The sequence below is a fragment of the Lipotes vexillifer genome, unplaced genomic scaffold (genome assembly GCF_000442215.2).
Source record: "Lipotes vexillifer unplaced genomic scaffold, Lipotes_vexillifer_v1.1 scaffold510, whole genome shotgun sequence".
Taxonomy (NCBI): Eukaryota; Metazoa; Chordata; class Mammalia; order Artiodactyla; family Lipotidae; genus Lipotes; species Lipotes vexillifer.
Genome location: NW_006797594.1, coordinates 618,335 through 639,350, shown reverse-complemented (window position 1 = coordinate 639,350; position 21,016 = coordinate 618,335).

Here is a 21,016-nt window from a genome sequence, read left to right as displayed (position 1 = left end):
CTTTCCCTCCTTCCAGATAGGATGGTGCAAATTTACTTTCAATCAATCATCTGGCCATATCTAGTCTTTTATCTGAATTTGTTTCTAAGTTCTTAAAGGCTTACAAAATGCAAAGCCATCAAAAAGAGGGAAGGAGAAGAATACCTGGTTTCACTGCCCTCTGTCCTCTCTCTCGAGTCATTCATCATCCCATCTTCTCTTTAATCCTTGGTCTAAGCAGGTAGCAAACTGAGGTGCCCCTGTCTCTTGTCTACAGGTGGGTCTGGAGAGTCTAACCACTTTAAGTTTTCAGAAAAAGAACTTAAATTGTTCAAGAAATCAAGAAGGTATATAATAGTATTTTAGGAAATCTTCTAAGTGATTTACATGAGCAGTGGGCATGGGAAACCCTCTCTCAATAAAACTGCATAAAGAAAGAAAAACAGCTTAGAACTCTATTCCCTACTGCCAACTACTTACTCCTACCTGAGAACAACAGAATTGTTCTTCTGGGTCACTCCACACACCCTGAAATCTCCATGAGCTCATCCACCCAGGGACCAAGTCCAAGAAGCAGGGGCCCCTGTGACCTACCAATTTCTGTTCTCCAGTTACTGCTGCATGATCCTTTCCTTCCCTGAACCCCTAGGGGAAATTTTCAAGTGATGGAGAGGGAAAACCTCCCCTCTCCAAAGTCCTTAATATTTTAGTTAAACTCTGAAGTTCACTCCATTCCACTGAGAGCTTCATATTTTAGAAAACAAAGTCAGGAAAACTCTTTTTATATGAGTTCCATTCTGTTACATCTGTCCCTGGAGGTAAGGCCCAGTTGACAACCTTGCTGCTTGAATGACAGCAGGGAAAAAATGAAAACAGGAAGAGAGGAAATACATGAGTTAATTGTTCTGAAATGCTATCGAGAAACAGTTATGTGCACAAATAATGATAATGCAAGGCAGCATTAAGTGTTGTGAGAAAAGGATGAAGAAATTATCAGATTTTTAAAGGGAGAGATCCCCCTGTATGGAGTGGAGAGTAGATCAGAAAAGGCTCTGGAGGATGCAGCATTTAGGCTTTCATGAGGGATGTGTCAGGCAGAAACGTGTAGGAGAACTTCCCCAAAAAGTTTGGGCAATCACTCAAAGCCAGGAAAATCCACTGTTTTTATGGAAAGCAAATAATTCAGTCTGAAAACTTCAAACACCATCCTTGCCTATAAGAAGCTTCAACTTAGAATAAACCATTGTAACCGTACGAATACCCCAAACAGGGCTATAACCACAAATTATTCCCAAGTCCTAGTGAACTGAAAACACGTTTATACCATTGTTAAAAATAGCCTTGTAGGGACCCCTGAATAAATCAGGTTATAATGGACTGATTTGTAAAGGACAAGTTTTTCTGTCAGTCAGCTTGGCACATGTGTCCATTAGTTTAAAAGATCCAGGCACCAGTTGATAAGAATTAAAGAAGTTCTGCTATGTGAGACCATCATGTCTGACTTCTGGTTTATTTTACGGTTACAGAAAAAGAACTTAAAACTCTAATTCCCACTAGTTCCTACTGCCAAGCACAACATCTTCCAGATACAACATAAGGGAATTGACTTATGCATAATAACTTTTTTTCATTATGACCACTGCAGCTTTCTGACCCCAGCAGTTCTACATGGCACATGGGACTGCAACAGGAGCAGTGTAATTTATTTCTTCCCAAAATTACATTCAGGTAATGGTTGTCCTGTCGGTTTGTGTAGATGTTAAACCTCTCTGCTTTGTTCTTTTAAAGGTGTTTACTAGAATACCTTTTATAGGGTCAGAATTCAATCTTGGTTGAAAGAAAACATAAGATTATTTGTGTAATGGATTAAGTAAATGGACTTCGTAAAGATGAAAGTATCAAGGTTAAGAAAAAATTCTGTGTCAAACTAAGAAATACACTAAGTGCTATGCTATTCACAAACATTTCACTATTACAGCCACAGAAAATCATTTTTTAAAATCAGCCTTTTACCTCTAAAAAAAATGCAATCTCTCCCCAATAATTGTCTTACTGGATTTTTTTTTTTCTTTTACCTAGCACAAAACTGACATTTACCTGTCATCATTGGGTCTTTGGGGATTTGCATTATATTAACTTTATCACTTAACCCTATTTGCAGAGCTTAAGCCCAGCCAATAGTAAATCTCTCTGGAGATTAATAAAGATGAAACACATAAAATTTCAGAATCTGAAAAATCATCAGCAAAACTATTTTATTGGCAATCTTCTTCTTAACGCTGAAGGAATTACCTAAGTTCAATTTTTATGGGACAAAGTGTCTGCTTTTAAAATAAAAGTTTAATTTCTTTATTACCTCCATTTCTAATTCTTCAGAGTCTAAGCTCCTAAATGTCTCTTTTCCTTAGAGATATAACACGTTCTTTCAAAATTACATTAATGGTCAAGAAAATATTCACTGGACAGTAAGTTCAAGCACTAAAATGAAGTATTTCTAGATAAGAGTTAAGCAGAGGTATACACACTAGTAGGATGTGCCTCAACTTTAATCCACAGTGTGGTTCTTTGGGGGTGGGGCTTGTAGTTGTAGAAATTTTTTTTTTTATTTACTGTATTAGTAAAGAATGTGGGGTAAACACAGAGACAGAAAGCTAACAGCCTTTTAATTCAAAAAAAAAAAAAATAACTATGTTCCTGGTACAAAAGGTGAAGAGCCCCTAGAGGGTTCCTGTTTACTTTGTTCCTGGTGCAAAGTGTATGTAAGGTGACTGATTCACACCTAGTCAACCAAAAAGAGTAGTCACTGAACATATACACTTTGTGTCGAGGATTGCACATTTCCTAAGTCTTTAGATGAGATGGGAGCAGAGAATCAAGTTATTGCTCTACAATTCTGTAGCTTGGAAGCAAAGCCTTTCCTATGTTTCCAGCAAAGACCTTGAGTACTTTGAAGTACATTTAGTAGTTTAATATAAAGAAAGTAAGCAGTAATACAACTATTTTCTTAAATTTTGTAAGGTTACCTAGATTCTGCCATCATTAAAATTACTACAAAACTGAAATATTCCTTGTCAGGTGGGCGTAAGGACACAATTATTTGAACATGAATCCTCTACTCTGTTTCCTTTTCTATCTTCTAAGCTGGGGTCATTCATTTGTGCTACCAAAATTCAGAAAAAAACTACTAATCAGTTGCTTTCCCCAAGAAACCCAGGAATTTCAGGTATATCCTTAACATTCTGACTTACCAAGAGTATACTAGAAAATTCACCCCACCAAAAAGAAAAAAAGGGGAAAAAAAGGTGAAAATATTCCTGCTTTTCTTAGTGGCCCACTTTAAGGATGTTCTGCAAATATTGCTTTAACTCCATTTAAATATGCTTTAACTTTATTTCCTTTCAATTATTGTTATTGTTTCTCTAAGCTTTAACATGTATCCCATTATTCCAAAGATTACATTTTGCTTTGTAACCCACAGAGAATGACAGAAACACAAGTGTACATTAGTAATGTTACAATTTCCCAAATTTCACATGGGCCTTACCAGTTACAAGTGCATATGTGCCTCCATGTGTCCAGCAATGCTTTAGCTTATGGGAGACACAGAAGCATCCCAGCCTTTTCGCTCAAAACATGTAAAATTAGGTTGGTGCTCTATAACTTGCGTCTCTGAAGCCATTATTTAAAAACTACACCTAACATCAGAATTAAATGGCATGAAATTATGTTCTCAGTTTCTCTTAAGACTGAGGAGCCCCTAGAGGGTTCCTGCTTGCTTTTTTTCATGTAGAAATCATCCTGTCTTTTTAATGACTGCATCAAGTTCACGTGGCAACTGGGAAAGTTTCTTGTTACCTTCATTTTTGACTGACCAAAGCAGTTCTTCATCAAAAACATGAGTATTACATAAAATAGTGAGAGTGTATGGTGAAATCTTTTTCCACTGAACACTAGTACACCTGTTTCAACTTCTTAACAGCTGTTACTCCCAAGGTTAGAACATGTAGCGATTTTACTGTACTCACCCCTCCCCCAAAAAAGCTCTGTTCCTTTTATTCCCCAGTCCTTTGCTTCTTTTTCACACACCTTTCCCCTAGCAAACTTCTTTTATAAAAGTGGCTGTACTTTATTGCTCGCCTCTCTTTTCTTATCACCTGCCTTCTTCACAGCCCAGCTGGGAATTGATTGAATGAAAAAAGAAAGAGCTGGATTTGTTTCAAGTCATTTTCTCCTGAGCCCCAGGAAACCCCAGGAACTGATTCATATACTTCTCACCTCTTTGCAACCTTCTCTCATCTCCTCCAAGTGCCAGGCTAAAACCACAGAACAGCATGTGGCAGCCTGCCACCAAAGAAAACACGTGGTCCCAAACCCTATTATCACTATGACATTTGATGCCCTAGACAGAGAGACTAAGGTATTGCCTTTGCCAACACCTGTCAAGAAAATTGTAAAACGTAATCAAGTTATCCATCTTTGCGAGCTGTACAGTGTCTTGCCTAGTATTGTAATTAAATGGAATGTACCTATTGAAATAAGGAGATCAGCTAGATATCAATGAGCCTCATGCTCAAGTTTGCTGCAAATGTCTGCTTAGGACTCCTAGGATGAATATTTGCCCTTTTCCATCTTCACTCTAAGAAGTAAATTGATTATAATAAGGGGGGAAATATAGGTTAGAGCCAAGAATTCTAAGGATGGAGCAAGAAATATGAGGCTTAAATATCAGATTGGCTACAACCTTTCATCCAGGCTTCATTGCCAGCAGAGAAAAGCTAGCGACTCCAAACACCAAGAATCAGTACTTTTACACAAACTGTGACTTTTTATTAATGACACTGCTGTTAACATAAAGACCCCTAAATAGAGGCATGGGGGCATGCATATGTTCACAGGGTGGAAGTAAGTGAAAGAAGGAACCGTTGTAGCCATTAAAGCTAATAAACCACAAGAATGACTGTAACACCACACTATAGTCTATCAAGGTTATATATGTATTCTACGCCAGAGAAGCCTGGGACATTTCCAATAACTAAACAAAAGCAAAGTGAGGATAGCACTATTGTGAAAGAAAACAGATTAAGATGCATGTTACTGAATTATATTTGTTTTTTTATCAGTAATTTTTTATTCCCTAGCTTTAAGGGAAATGCTTTCAAAATTCATTATAGGCTTGAGCCTGGCTCCTTTATGCAAAGTAATAAACTGTTTTAATTGTAGGTATTGCTTTATGGGAAATTTTTACTGGGGTTTTAAACTTAAAGTGTCAGAATAGTTACTCTGCCTTTCTAAGGAATTGAGCAAGTCTGCAAATACTTTCCAGTTGTTACAATTCAGACAGATTCAAAGCACAGTCTAAGCAGAGTACAGCACATTGTCTGGAGGAAAAAAAAAATGAGGCTGTGAATGCTAAGCACTAAGGCATCTTCTCTAAATGTACAGGCAGGGATTGTAAAGTGGTTTACTTCTTCAATATTATTTTTTCCATAAGCCAGTAAAATGAAAACATTATATGTTAATACCATCCTTTGCATTTCTCTAATTTACAAATAGCTTACATTCCCCCTATTGATTTTTATATCTTCTCACTTCTTCAGAATTTCTGGTCAATGAGTTGTTATTAATTTGCCTGAGTATTTTTTAAGAGACTACCAGATGCTCCCTAGTATCCATCACTCTTTTCGGTGTGGTTTTTAGGCCATTAGGAAAAGGGCAGCAATGGTGATAGCAACTTCCAGATCACATTCTTACTAGAAATTGCCCTACCTCTCTTTCCCACTCCTATAGCCTTGAATGCAGATATGGTGCTGGTGAGATAGCTTTGTGCACACAGATAAAGGGAAACATCCTGAAAAATGGTGGATGGATCAAACAAAAGCCTGGTCCTCGAATGTCCTCCTAGAACACAACCATCTACATGCCTTGGATGGTATCTTACCTGTTTTATCGGAGAGAAATAAGTTTCTACCTTGTTTGGGTCACTATTTTTGGATTTCTTTATTATAGCAACACAGCTTATATTCTATTGCAATTGTTTTATTTTTGTTCTTATAATGCTTGCTTTTTAATATTCTGGATAAGAATTTAAAAATCCCAGTGAGTAAATTCCAAAAAGTAACAAACAATAATGTCAATACAATTAGAAAGCGTTTTATAAAAGTTGTTAACTGCCTAAAAATTTATCATGACTAGAAAATGCAGAACTGTCCAAAAATTAATTTTTTATAAAATGTCCCATAATTCTGAATTGTGCAAAATACAATTTCATTTGAATAATTTTAATACTTCAAAATTAGTGAGGAAGATTTTTCAAAATACACAAAGTTTCTTAGATATATTGAACAGGAATCTTTAATGGAGGAGCCTAGATCTGTGATTCTGATAAATACAGAGTAACTTTTTAAAATCCTATGCCTTGCCTAAGAAAAGTGTTCCTTCTAATCTAACAGCAGTAGGGGGGCACTGTTAGTTGATAGTTGTTAATGGATTTATATTAATTCTTACACTTTTCTGATAATACTATGGCTGAAAACATTTTTTAATTGCTGTTGAGGACTCTATTAAGAGAGCCATCACTGGTAGCAACACTAAGGGAAAATAAGAGTAGAAATTTACCTTCAGTACTTGCTTTCCAGGGCTCAGAGGAGACAAAAATAGGCAAACATAATTGTCATTGAGCATTAAAAATCCTTACATTGATATCTGAAAACCAGTCTCCCTACCATTGACTCATGTATTTCCAATGCAGCTTGAGCACTTAATGCTCAAATATATGAGAAGCACCAGTGCTCAATGGCCATCTAAAAAGGGTGGCAGACAGAAAATATGAATATAACTATATAGCAATAGTCTTTTGCATATTTATAGCCTAGTGTAATTTTATCAAAAAGAAAAGCTTTTGGATATTCTATCATATTCAAGATGACACAGACACCAGGTAAAATTCTGTCAGGTACATAATAAACCTATTATTTCTTTCTTATTCTGGAGAGCATAATTCTTTTAGTCTGCCTGAGTATAAGAACTCATCTACTTCTCCATAAAACATGAACATTTCAAGAGACATAAAGTAATTTAAAGCAGCATTAAGGAGACTGAAGACTTCATCATCTGTTGAGTAGAACACCCAAAGTGTGAATATTTATGCAAACTTCAAATACATGGAAATTGCTGGTACATGAGATTATGTTTACACATAGAACATCCAAACTGCAATTCACTCTGAGCAGAATTCTTCTTACAGAATAAAACAAGTCAACCTGAAATCAATGAGAAATAAAAATATGGGAAGAGGAGAGGAAAGGACAAGTTGTCCCAGGCAAAATAATAGACTGAAGGAAGACATTCAATTTTGCAAAACTGATGCATTGAAGACTCACAGTGACCAATTTGTCAGAGTTCTTACCACAGCACCTGGCACAAAGTGAATTCTCAGTGAACATCACTTTCCTTCCTTCACCCCACCTTCTCCTTTTATTCCTTAATATTTTTTTTTAATTCCAAGTACTGCCTGCTTCTGTTTTCTACAAGATGAAGACAACTTAAGCCCTTTTGAGAGCTCTTCATGTAACTAGTCATCACAGGATTATTTATTATTACCAGGTTTCCTTACACTATCTTCCCATAAAACTAAGAACACATCTCCTGCTCCTGCAATTAGTGCTTCCATACATACGCTAGATTCCATTTGTTTTCCTATTTCCCAGGATGCTGCTTTCACAAGGGCTTCCCCCCTTCATTAATCTGCAATATTCTCTTCCATGTGTTTTTCCCCATCTCCCTTTAACTATATTTAAACATCTTCTTTTCAAGAACTCTGTAGTTTGGCCCTCATCCTGTTTATATTCTTCCATCCAATGCCAGACTCATTGTATATAGGTCCCCTTTATACGGCTTGTAAATATTTTCCACTTATTTCTATGAAATTTGTTTTTTGTACTGATATTCATGAAACTATTACCTCAAATGCAACAATGAACTTTCTCCACCAATTTCACTTTTCTGTAGCGTTTAGTAAAAATATCAAACTCCAAATTCCTTGATTTTCAAGACTGCACTCTTTTTCCTTAACGCTTCACTTTCCTATAATGTCAATTAAATGAACTGATGCAATTGACATGCTTACAGTAGGACATGCATATAGAAAGTGCTCAATAACTTTTTATTTCTTTAGTCCTTATATCTAAAGCATCCTGTCTTCAATGTCTATCCAAAGTCTAGGATAGGGTCCTTCTGCCCATTTTACCATTGAGATGGCAGCTCATTCACTCTCATAATTCCCCATGCATGTAATTCCCAAATGCATCCCCAGTCTTAACCTTTTATACCTCCATTGCATATTTCCAGTTGCCCACTTGAGCCTTTCACTTCTATGTCTTGCCACCTATGGAAACACATCAGATCCCCAAATAAGCTCCTCTTGGTATCAATTCTAAACATTTGAAAATCTTTAATTTTTATTTCCCTGGTAACTACACCCCTGCATAAAATATGTAACCTAAGTCTTGATGCTTATTTCAATATATTTGAGTTGTCCATTTCTCTCCATTCCTATAGCTCAAATCTAAATCAGACCATACCTTAGGTACAGCAACAATCTAATTACTCTTTCCAACTGTCCCTGTTTTCCATTAAAGCCCTTCAACATATTACTGTCAAACCATTATTCCTAAAGTATGCCTGTAATTGTCATTCTCACTGACTGCCATGTCACAGCCCATGGTCTCTGTTTGGTATTTAATGTTTCTCTTTTGCTGGACTCTGTACCTCTGACACTGTGCTTCATACTATATCATGACCTGATCCCCTACCCCAGCCCCTCTGGCTTGCCTTCTTCCTTCTCTCCCCTCATCCATTTCCACACTATGACACTGTTATTCTTCTCACTTCTACTCTCTCTCTCCCTGCCTTAGTTGCTCCCTACCCTTAATTCAAGGATCATTCCCAATTTGTTCATAAAGTTGTCCCCAATTCTTGCACTTTGTTCCAAATCTCCCAATTAGTTCAAAGTAAAAATTGGACATTTCTGCACAGTTATCTTCCCCAATATGCATTACATTCCATCTTCAGCAATTCATCATCTGTTTTAAGCACTGATTTTGATTTATGGACTTATTTTAAAATACAAAAACCCAGAGGAAAGATCAAATAGTAGCAAGTCACATGAGAAAGGGAACTTATTAAAAAGTTAAATAAAAATAAAAGGATTAGGAAAAATGACATGAAATGCATGTAGACAATTTTATCTGCTTCCCAATATTGCCTTTGATCAGTCCTAGGGTTAAAAAAATGACCTTAATGGATTCTTATTTTCACAACAGGAATGCTGGAAAGAGAACAAGAACTTTACCAATGTCTACCAGGAACTGACCTGGAAAGCAGAGACACTGCCTCTGAATGACAGGCACTATTACCAGTTGCGTTTATCCTTTTTGTCTAGAAGTATAATTCCTTCAGGCTCTCTCAACTTAAAGGAGATGGTCCTTAAATCCATCCACTTCCCTTTCTCTGGCTGATTCTATGCTTGCTAAAGCCATCAATTACTAACAAATTGAGTTTCCCACATATATTGATGTCCAAAGAGTGGTGTCTTGAGCAGACAGCTGGTTCCAGTTATAGATTGCACTAGGTGGATCTTGCTTTATAAATAAGCCAGACTCTGGTTTACAAACCCATCCCTTCAGAGTCTGATTAGTGTGAATCAATTCATCAACATGTAAACAACTTAGGAGAGCCATTAGCCAAGGAGAACGCCCTAGAACAGAGAAGAAGACAACACAGAAGTATAGGAAGCATTGAGTTGTCTGCTTCCTCACAAGTCCCCTTGACAACACTAGAAAAGAGAAATCCAGGTGTCTGCAGATATTTGTACCTTGATTTATTTTATTGTAAAATTAGTAAGTTGAAATAGGCATGAGCTAAGGAATAATCCTTCTGACATTTTATAAAATCTAGATATCCAACTTTTTAAAATCTCACTAATTTTGCCCATGAACCACATTACTTCCTTACCGTCTTTCCTGGAAAGTGTGGGATGATACTCTCTTCTCTGAGCTTTGGCTACAATGGCACTTAATTTCTAAATGCCTTCCAACTCCTCTTTAAAACCTTACCTGATGTTCTTATCCCAAACCTTTTTTTTCTTGAATCAAATAAATCAGGAAAGACCATCTTTGAACAGTTACAAAAAATTGACTAGGAAACTATTTCCCCTCAACTCCCATCCCACCCAGTTAATGCCTTTATCTTTCCATTCTCATTATTGCCCATATTTTTCAGGTAATATAAATGGATAAGCATGTTAAAAAGCAAGAAGGTAAAAATGGTATATATTCAGACCAGCTAAAGCCCAGCCTTGGGACTGTTCATGGCAGACCATGAGAAGCTCTTGAAGTGTTCAAAATCGGAGCCAACATGTTTAGGGTTGTGTCTTAAATGACTTCAGCAATCATGGAAGATGGATTTGAAGGAAACAAAATTGGAAGCAGAGATCCCAAAGAGAAGATACTTTCAATAGCATAATAACAGTTGAAATCCTAAGATAAAGATGTAATAGTAGGAATTACTAGCAGGCAAGGAGAATTTAAAAAAAAAAAACAATTGTGACTAAAAATAAATCAGTCCTGATGATTGATAAAAGGTAGAAAGGAGATCAGGGATGTATTCCAAGTTTTACACCTGAGTAACAAAGTAGACAATAAGATAGAGAACTCAGGAGAAATTAATGTAGGAGGGAAGATAGTAAAGTTAGCCTGAAAATGATGACTCAAAGTATCAAAAGTAAATTGTGGTGGAGATCTCCAGCAAGAAGTTGAATATATTAATATGAGGCTCTGAGGGAAGGTCTGGACTCAGCTTATGAGTTTGGAAATACTGTGTAAATGAAAGCTAAAAATATTAGAATAGATGAAGCTAACTAAAGCCAGTATGAGGTGTAGGTAAGAAAGGCAAAAGGACTGAGACCCAGCTTGGAGAAGTAGACAAGGAAACAGGAGCCCACCCACGACACAGAAATGGAATGAACAAAGAAAAAGGAGAATGGAAAGAGCAGGGCATTTAAGTCCAGGCTTAAATAGAGAAGAGGTAATATCCATGGTGCCAAGTTCATGGCCCAAATTTTCAAGTAGTTTATTCATAACCTTCTAGAAAGCAGGCAGTTTGACTGCTGATTAAAATGTGTGGAAAGATGAAAGACAAATGGAGACAGCAATTCTATGTTAGTTGATTGAGAAAATGAATAGGTAGAGAGAGGAGACCACAAATAATTAGCAGAAATGTGACATTAAATCCAGGGGATTTAACATTTTGAATGTGTATTTATATCACAGGAAAGTGACTAGTGGAAAAAAGGTGAAGACAGAGAAGATAAATGATGGTAGAGACAGAGAAGGGAAGTAACTGATGGGGCAGTGTCTTGAGGAGGACAATATGCAAGGGTCAATAACACAAAAGGAAGCACACCATCTCTGGAGAGGAGGAGAAATAGATTAAAAGTCACTATTAAGGAAAATGTCTTTGGTAATTCCCATCCAAATTGGGAAGACAAAATTTTTTTTCAAGAAATATTTTTTGTTTACGAGGTTCCATTCTACCCTTCTAGAAATAGCACCTTGGGGGAAATTTTGCTTTGAGGAAGTGTCTCTCTCAGTATTTATGGTTTGGGTACAGCTGAAACCATCCCTCACCACCACCACCTTCAATAGGAACAAAGATCTCCTGGTGAGCACATTTCATTTTTCTGGTCAAAATAACCTATTCAGGGAAGGCGTGGGACCTGCATAATAGAAGGATTTCTGCCGTGATGAGTAAGCTGCCCTGAGCCACTACAATTCAAGACTAGAATTGCTGAGGCCCATCTCACCATCACAGGGGAAATATGCATAAGACCAATTCAGGGACCAATAGGGTGACAATATAATTCATCATCCAGAGGAAGACACTTTTGTCCAGGACAAATGCTACAACAGGCTACCAGGATGACAATATGGATCTAAACTATCCCAGACAAACCAGAACCCACAGTCACCTGACCAAGAGATGGAAATAAGCAGATTCTTCATAGTATTAATTGAGCATCTGGACCCAGACTTTTAGGTTATAGGGTTGACAAATTCCAAATTTTGCTAAATCCAATTCAAGTAGGGTTTTTTTCCCCTAAAATTTAGGGGACTTGCATAGAGAATCTATGCATAAAAAAGAAGAAAAATGTCATCCAGAGTCATCTCAGGTCAAACAGTCATAGTCACAAGTCTGGGAACTTGAGGAGAAATAGGAAACCACTGAATTCACAGGCATCCTGTGGAAATGTCAACTTGGGGGTTTTGGATAATTAAATATGCTAACATAACACTATGCTTTTTACACTAAGAAGAGATACACATGACATATAAACATTAAAAACAGCTTTTCCTAGAGTAGTATCTAGGAAAGCAACCACGTTATTAATAAAATTCTTAATGCGTTTCCTCTAGGTTAAGACAGTAAAGACAAAGATAACACATGGATCAAAATCATCTGAGATAGGGCTCACTTTTATTGATCGCATCAACTGAAACCACTTCTATTAAGAAGATCAGTGAGCAAGAGTATGAATCACATCAATGACGTTAGCAACTACTTTCACTGGTTTGATTAACTCATTAAAATACTTAAAGCTCTATTCCTTGGTTTTTCCCACTGTAGCACGTTATGTAACATCTACCTATTGGGATTGCTGTAAAAATGGATGCAGTTGTTTCTCAAGTGCTTTAGGAAAGTCAGTAAATATTAATATTACAATCCAACTCTTTTATTTGGATTTTGATGTTAGGTGATAGCTATGAGGAGACGAAGAAAAGGTCAGAATGATTGAATGACTGCTCTAGTTAGGTTTCTCTCAAGGTACCTGTACTTCAGTGGGACCTTGACAGTCCTGAGCAGGCAGCAATGTGAATGCAAATAAAGAAACTCCGGTGCAGATGAAAAAGTGCGAGAAGACAGTCAGCAGGTCTGGTTTTAGGACCAGATTTTACACAAAGAGCTGAATAACCTTGGACAGGTCAAATGAACTTGACAGGCCTCAGTTTTCTCATGTTTGAAACAGTGTTTTGAAAAGTATGTAAAATGGCACTGCTGAGGTAAAATGGATCTCATGTGCTGATACTTGAGAGAGGAGTTTCCAGTATGGGGGGAGATTAGGGGGAGGCATGCTGTAAGGTATTGGGAGTAAAGTCATAAATATGTAAGAAAACAAGGAGTTATAGAGTGAATAGTGACTTTTGAGGGTTGGAAGTGAATGAAAAAATTGAGTAATAAATAGCTACAGGAAACAGTAGACGCAAGTGAAGGTTTTTTCGAGATAAAGGAGATGTCCTTCCCTTACCCAAATATCCTTGATGGCTTCTCAGGGCCTTCTTTATCCTGGCACGCAGTTTTGTCTACCATCTGGTACCAGTCTATTAGCCAACCTCGACACTGCCTCTAGCTTTAGTCTTGAACTTCATAAAATCATGTCTTACTGCCACTGTAACTCTTCACTCCCATAACTGACTCCAAGTATTTTTTATGCCATTTTCCCCATCTGGAATGCCTTTTGGTCCTGACTCCTAGGCTTATGGATAAATTCTAGCCCTAGGATCTTTAGGATCCTCTGTAGTTTATGTCTTCTATTACACTGTTCCTCATACAGTCGACAGTAAGCAATCAATGTTATGTGTGATATAATGATTATATTGATGACGATTCCAAATGGCTCAACTAATCTAACCCACAATAGTGTGTGTGTGTGTGTGTGTGTGTGTGTGTGTGTGGTATTCACACAGAGACATCACATAATTTCTTATGATTTATAAAATAGCTAAATGAAACATACCTTATCATTTCGTATTTCTTTGTTCAGAATGGCTAAAATATATTCTAAGTTCTTAGAGACCAAGGATGGTGTCATGTACCTTTTTTATATCCCTTAACAGCTTAATACATAATATTGACCACCAATGGATAGTCAGTTTAAGAATGAATTCCACTGTAAATTATTTGGTTTCAATTATGTAGTTAAGCTCTACATCCCCAAAAGACAACTGTCCCTATTCTTTTATGATTTTTTTTTCCTATTTGCTTCTTCTTTTCAGGGTAATTCAGAAGTTGTTTATTTCATTGAATCTAAGACACCATTGATTTTAAGCACTGTCATTTTATGCATTTCTACACTGTCAGTTACACCATAACATGCTATCACTTATAGGATGCATCCCAGTTCCAAAGATGTTCAAAAGTGAAAAAAAGAAAATGTTTCTTTTAGAAGTAATGCAATATGACAGTTAATGTAGAGAACATTTTGTTATAAAACACCAAGAACTTGTTAGTTGTCAATTATTGAGAAAGGCTTTAAAGGGTTCCTGCTAAATAAAACATGTTTTAGGAGACAATTATTTCACAGGCCTTTAACCTTATATCAATTTCTTAAAGTTATATCAAGATAATCTGTAAAGAAATGTTAATTAAAATATACTTTAAATGAAATTAATATGGCTGAATCATGTTTACTGAGCAAGCAAATAAATGTTAATTATAATTAGAACTTTTCCATTACTTTTGAAAATTAGAATTCTGACCTGTGATCTATAAAAACTGAGTTTGCTTTCTTTGTTGAAGACACTTGCTGTCATACAAATGAAATTTAAAATTAACACACTAGTGACACATCACCTACTAATGACTATCACAATAGAAACTCTAGACATGTACTGAATCCACAGAGGAGACTTCATGAGATGAAACTAATGGAGAAGTATCTTGAGGTCATGAATTATTGTTCATGATATCAAGAGAGCATCATCATCTCCCATAGGTGACAAACAGAAGGTGTGTAACATCTCATAGCCATAGGAACTCTAAGGCAAATGAAACTGACCATTGTAAGCCTTATTTCCCAATATGGAATGATATTTAGACAAATGAAACATGGCAACAGTGGAAGATTTAGCTCAAGTGTAATTGACAATACTTACTGAACTCTTCCTGAAGTTATCAGCCAGACATTAAAAGCACCCATGTGGCCTGATGATTATCTGCCACCCAGAGAAGCAATTGAGCAGGACCTCACGAGAATGGGTTTGTCTGATTGGATGAACTGATTTCCTTTTGGGCTAACAACTCTTCCAACTGCTAGACAAGGCTTTTAGCCCATCTGTTGGAACTTTTCCTACCAAGTACATAGCCAAATTCTCAAAGGCTTAGTACTGACCAGGGAATCATTACAGAGCCTTTGTAATTGAAAGACAGGATTTATTCCTGAACTATGCTTTTATATTATTTTTCTTTTTGATACATAGTATTTTTATTTTCCTGAATGATTTATTAAACTAAATCAAGTTCTTTCCCAAGCAATGAAATTGTAAAATATCAGTAACTATCTGCTACAATGATTCCTTATCTGTAGTGGGACTTCTGACATTTCTATTATAAATAAATGCCATTTGATTGTTGAGGACCTCACTTTATGTTTACCAGATGTAACTTTGTCTTTATTAGTGCAGACAAGTCAACCAAATCAACATTTTCTTCTGTCTGATCAGCTATAGTTCTATAAACTCAAACAGTAGAGCTCTAAGACTATTGGCATTCCTATATATCCAACCAACCCAGTATTTTGGATGCTAGCCTGAATTATTAAAAATAATGTAGATATGATACAAAAAGTTTGGATCCTGTAGGTATGAGCAAACTATGACCCACAGGCCAAATCAAGCCTGCTGTCCATTTCTGTACAGGCTATGTACAAAGAATGATTTTTACATGTTGAAATGTTTACATACTAAATGGTTATACAAGTATACCTACTTAATAGCCTCGATTTGCCTCTTGACCCAGAAAAACTAAGCTCTTAACTATCTGGTTCTTGACAAAAAAGTTTGTTGACCCTGATATAGAGTATCAGTGTTTATATTAAGCTTTCGTAGGCCTGAGGACTTTATTCCTGGAGGCTGCTGAAACTGCTGCTGCTAGACCAATGCAAAGTGTACCATGACTACCAGCTACACAGCCTCGATCTGTTTCCCAAGTCCCTGCAAAACAAATCCCTGGCCTTCTAATTGGGGAAAATCTGTGCTTACCCTGCATAGATGCCCCAGGTCCCATTAAAATGAAAAGTTACACAGTGGTACCTAGACTCTGTAGCTCTCAAATGCCCAATTCAAAGATTCAGTCACACAACTGTATTACTCTGCAGAACCAGATTCTGTAATGGGTCTGTATAGGACAGTCATCTAATTGTTATTTCTATGAACTCTTCTTTCTGTAGTTTATCAATGTACTAAGAAGAGATAGGAGACAGATGCATATCATGACATCCAAGCAGCTCGCTCTGGGCATGGTTATTAGAATCACACTTTGTTGCTCCTTTCCTATGTATTACTAGCCATAAGCTTATCCTCATTTTTCAATCTAGCCCAGTATCTCCCCACCCAGAACAAATTTGTTTTTATCCATTTCCTATAAAGGAGCGAACACTTTTTATTTTGATAGTGAACTTTGGTTTATGTCCTTAATAGATGTGTTTTTTACAAGAGCACAAGGCTTGAGTCTTAAATTGTTTAGCTAATAAGGGTGAGTACAATGATTGAAATCCCACAACTACCTGGTATGTGAAAGGTAGACTTTTGTGTCAGACACCCATACAGCTCCTAATCATCTTTAGCTGGAGGCAACCTTCCGAAGGCCGTATCTAATAAAGTTAGCAGAGCCAGGTCTGGGGCTCTACACTAATACCAGACAGAATGTTGAAAATAGAACAAAATCATATGACTGCAATTTTAGATAGGAAACTATACTATTAACAGGACAGTGGTGTTTATAATGCAAATATCCTAGTTTGGGCTGATAATATAAAAGGTGAAGCAAACTAAATTTTAAAAATTAGATGACAATGAAGCTGAAATGTACACTAGGAAAATCTGCTGGATCTGTCTTATATGCATAATCAAAGGGATGATCCTTAAGAATAGAATATATTAATTAAAATGTAGTATCACTTAGACAACACTTGGTGAGTATCTAACTGCCTTCATGCCTTTGTGAAAGAGTACAACAAATACAAAGGAAAGCAATCAAATTGATTTTATTGCCGTCTAGGGGGTAACTCCAACTTTACCCACATAAACTAGCTGAGATTAGATACCAAGTACAAGAAAATAAAACAAGATTTAAGTTTCAAAAAGAAGTTTAACTTGAGAATTGACTGAAAGGTCATGGATTACATCACTACATGCTCATTTAATCAACCATCGATTTCAGTACTTGTGAAACTGGTAAGAGCAAACCTTTTCCAAATGCTCTTGTACACCTAAATGTTTTTTATAAACCATGTTTTTTTATAACCCATGTCTATAAAACAGAATGAAGAGAAAAATCATTCAGGAGACAAGCTGCTCACATGGGCAAGTAAACTGTCAGGGACCTTGTCAAACTTTAACCACTGTTTACTATTGAATTGCCAATGACAGTTGGTTCCTCATATTCCTTCATGGAATGTGTCCCTGCCTTCTGATAAGTGAAAAAGTGGTCATTAACCACAAAGAAACAATCAACTTGCCAACCGTGTGCTGCTCTGAATCTTAACAGCGAAGAGTTAAACACTCAAGTGGAAAATATCACAAGATAGAAGAGTGCCACCTTCTGTTCTCTATAGGAATGCTGAATCATTTATCAAAATGATAAAGAAGAAAGAAAAATAACTATCAAGACTTGAGCTCTAGCAGGGATCCTATTAGAAGAAATTAAAACATTCCAAGAAAAAAAGATTTCTGCCTTAAAAATCATCTCAAAGTTCTTCATTTGTATTCAAAGATGATGACTGTCTTTCTTATAGAAGTAACAAATACTCCTTATAGAAGTATTCCCTGTAAATAAGAGACAATAGAATACTTTCTTTTCCAGATCAGTTTGAGACGCCATGAAAATGGTCTTTGCAACACCACTATATCACAGGTAAAGTTCCTAGTTTGAAAGATTCCCTCTTAAGTTACCTGTTTTATTTCTGTATATTTTTAATTTAAAAACATCTGCTCCTACAAACAACAGATACGCATCACATTTTCTGCAATTCAAACTTATTCTTCAGTTAACCACTGAAGCTTTTGATAAGGCAGTTCTATTTGCCATTATCCCATATAATCTGAAAAAGGAAAACATGTTTTTACAGTGATTTTAATGATCCAGTGGAAAAACACTCCTTACACAGAAAAACATTCTTTCAAATATAGCTTTCTTAAACTGTAATCATCAAGGTCATGACTGGGATTAAAAAGGAGCTTTCAAAATAATTAGGTTTTTCTTTTCAAAATAAAATTTTCAACTTACATGTGATACAATTATACTTAGCAACGAGAGTCATGTGTTTTTAATCACTTGTATTTAATTACCTATAATCTCCCTTTTGCCGTGTGCTACTGCCTAGGAACAATAAACGATCTTATACAATTTTTTAAAATATTGCTCTATTGGGTCTGTACTCAGATATCATTACTACCCTGGGCCAGAATATCCATTGGCCATTGTGTATGCTCAGCTCTGTCGAGGGTTCAGTGACCACTTTCAATGAAAGCAGAAGATGTTGAAAGGCACTACAGGTCAGAATAGCAAAAGAAACAAAATATTCAATTTTTTTAATATTTGTCGTTGCAGAATGTATTTCTTCATGGACAAAGGATGATTCCAGGTAACATTTCTTGATAACATTAAGGAAAATTATACTGGAGGATAAAAATACTACAAATTCAAAGGCAAGTGTTAAATAATTTGTGGCTGTCCAGCCTCTTATGGATGCAGCTTCCATTCTCTTTGTACAGCAAAATCTCCATATCAAACACACTAAGTGATCTCGCTTAAACAAATTCTAACTTTAGGTCTTGCAAAACTTGGCATCAACATATTCCCAAGGTTGTTGGTTTGGTTTTATGAACAGCAAAAAGAACCAGAGAATTCAAGTGTATAGAAATATATTTACAATAATCGAATTCTGGCGTTATTTAAAAAATAAGGTTTACATCCCAACCCTTTACCTCCTCATCTATGAAACCGAAACATTTCAAAGAAAAAAAAAGGCTTAAGGGGTTTAAGATAGAAAATTAAGAAAGGACAACAGAAAGAAAGAAGTAAACAGAATTTTTGGAAGCTACAAGGCAGATGGACATGGAAAAATCCAAAATGCTCAACAGTAAAAAAAAAAAAAAAAAAAAAAAAAAACTTGTGGTGTAATAAAGCCATGGCACACACTCACAGTAATGAAATGGATGAAATGCACTGCAGCTACTCATAGCATAGATAAATCTAATGGTCATAATATTCATCAAAGAACAGAGACAAATGATTATTATAATCAATTTTTACCAGTCTCAAGCTCAAAAAGGGACAAAACTGAAATATATTACTTAGAGAAGCATTCATAGGCAGTAAAAATACAAATAAAAGCAAGAAAGTGATTATCAGAAGTATCAGACGAGGACCTCCCTTCAAAGGAGAAGGTAGTAAAATCACTAACGGATATACAGGGACTTCCTTGGAGCCAGCATTGTACTATTTATTGACCCAACTAGTGGTTAAACTACTGTCACTTTAAAGTTGTTATACAACACATAAATACTTTATATTCCATTCTATAAGTGTTCTATATCATTATTTAAAGTTACAAGCAAAAGAGACAGATTAAGTGAAGCAAGACATTCAAAATTATCCCTCTGCCCAATATAGATTTCTGTACCCAGCCAATTATCTGTCAAACATCAAGGTAACACAAAGATTTCACACATTCCAGGTCTCAAAAAAGTATTTCCCACTTACCTTCTCTCCAAAAGCTACTGGTATTTCAAAAGCAAAGCAACAAAACTGTGGTAATTACTACAGAGAAAAATCAGCATTTGACCAAAACATTATATGGTCCACCTGTGAAAAGTATGACATGGCCCTAAAAATGTAAGGACTGAGTTTAAATACAACCAATATTGTGACATATCCCTAACAGAAAAATTGAGGAGAAATGATTAAATCTTTCTTTCATAATAAAAAATTCACTGCTAATACCTACTTTAATTTCCTATCACAAATTATCACAAATTTAGCAAATTATCACAAATTATCACAAATTATCACAAATTTAGCAACAAATTATCACAAATTTAGCAACTTAAATCAACATAAATTGAGTATCTTACAGTTCTGGAGGTCAGAAGTCCAAAATGGATCGCACTGGGACAAAACCAACGTGAGCAGCAGGTCTGCGGTCTTTCCCAGAGGTCCTAGGGAAAACTCAGTTCTCTTGCTTTTTCCAGTTTCTACATGCCGCCCGTTTCCCCCAGCTTCAAAGCGAGCATCGGCCAGAGAGTCCTTCTCACAACGCACCATCCTAACACTGACTCTTCTGCCTCCCTCTTCCACATTTAAAGGAAGCTCTGATTACATTGGACCCACCTGGATAACCCAGGTTACTCTTTAAGGCCAGCGGATTAGCACCTGCAGTTCCATCCATTACCTTAATTGCCCCTTGTCCCTAGCAACATACTCATTGTTTCTGGGGATTAGAATGTAGACATATTTGGTGGCCATTATTCTGTCTGTCACAATATGTAAAACTGAAAATCAAGCATGTTATTTTGAAATGTAGAGGCAAATGCCAAAAGAACTAACTGGAGATGTTGAAAATGATTTGCATCTACAGAGAAAAACTTGAGAGTGGTGAGGGGTGGGGCAAGCGACTACCTTACTTCATCATAAGATGTGTAAAACAACGTGGTTTTTTAAATTTCATACAAGAAAAACTTCCCTAAAATTAAAAAAAAAATCATATAGTTCTGTTTCTCTTTCCTTCTACTCTAGTACCCATCAGAGGCATCCACAATATAGGCTTCTGGAACCATTATTACAAACCAGAGTTTGAACGTGAGGGCTTTGATTTGCAAGATGCATGTTTCCATTGACAGAAAAAAAAGCTCCTTGAGTCTGAAGGAGAGACACTGAAGGAAGCTCAGCACTGATGTGTGTATTTGTCACAAAAATAGCCTAGAAA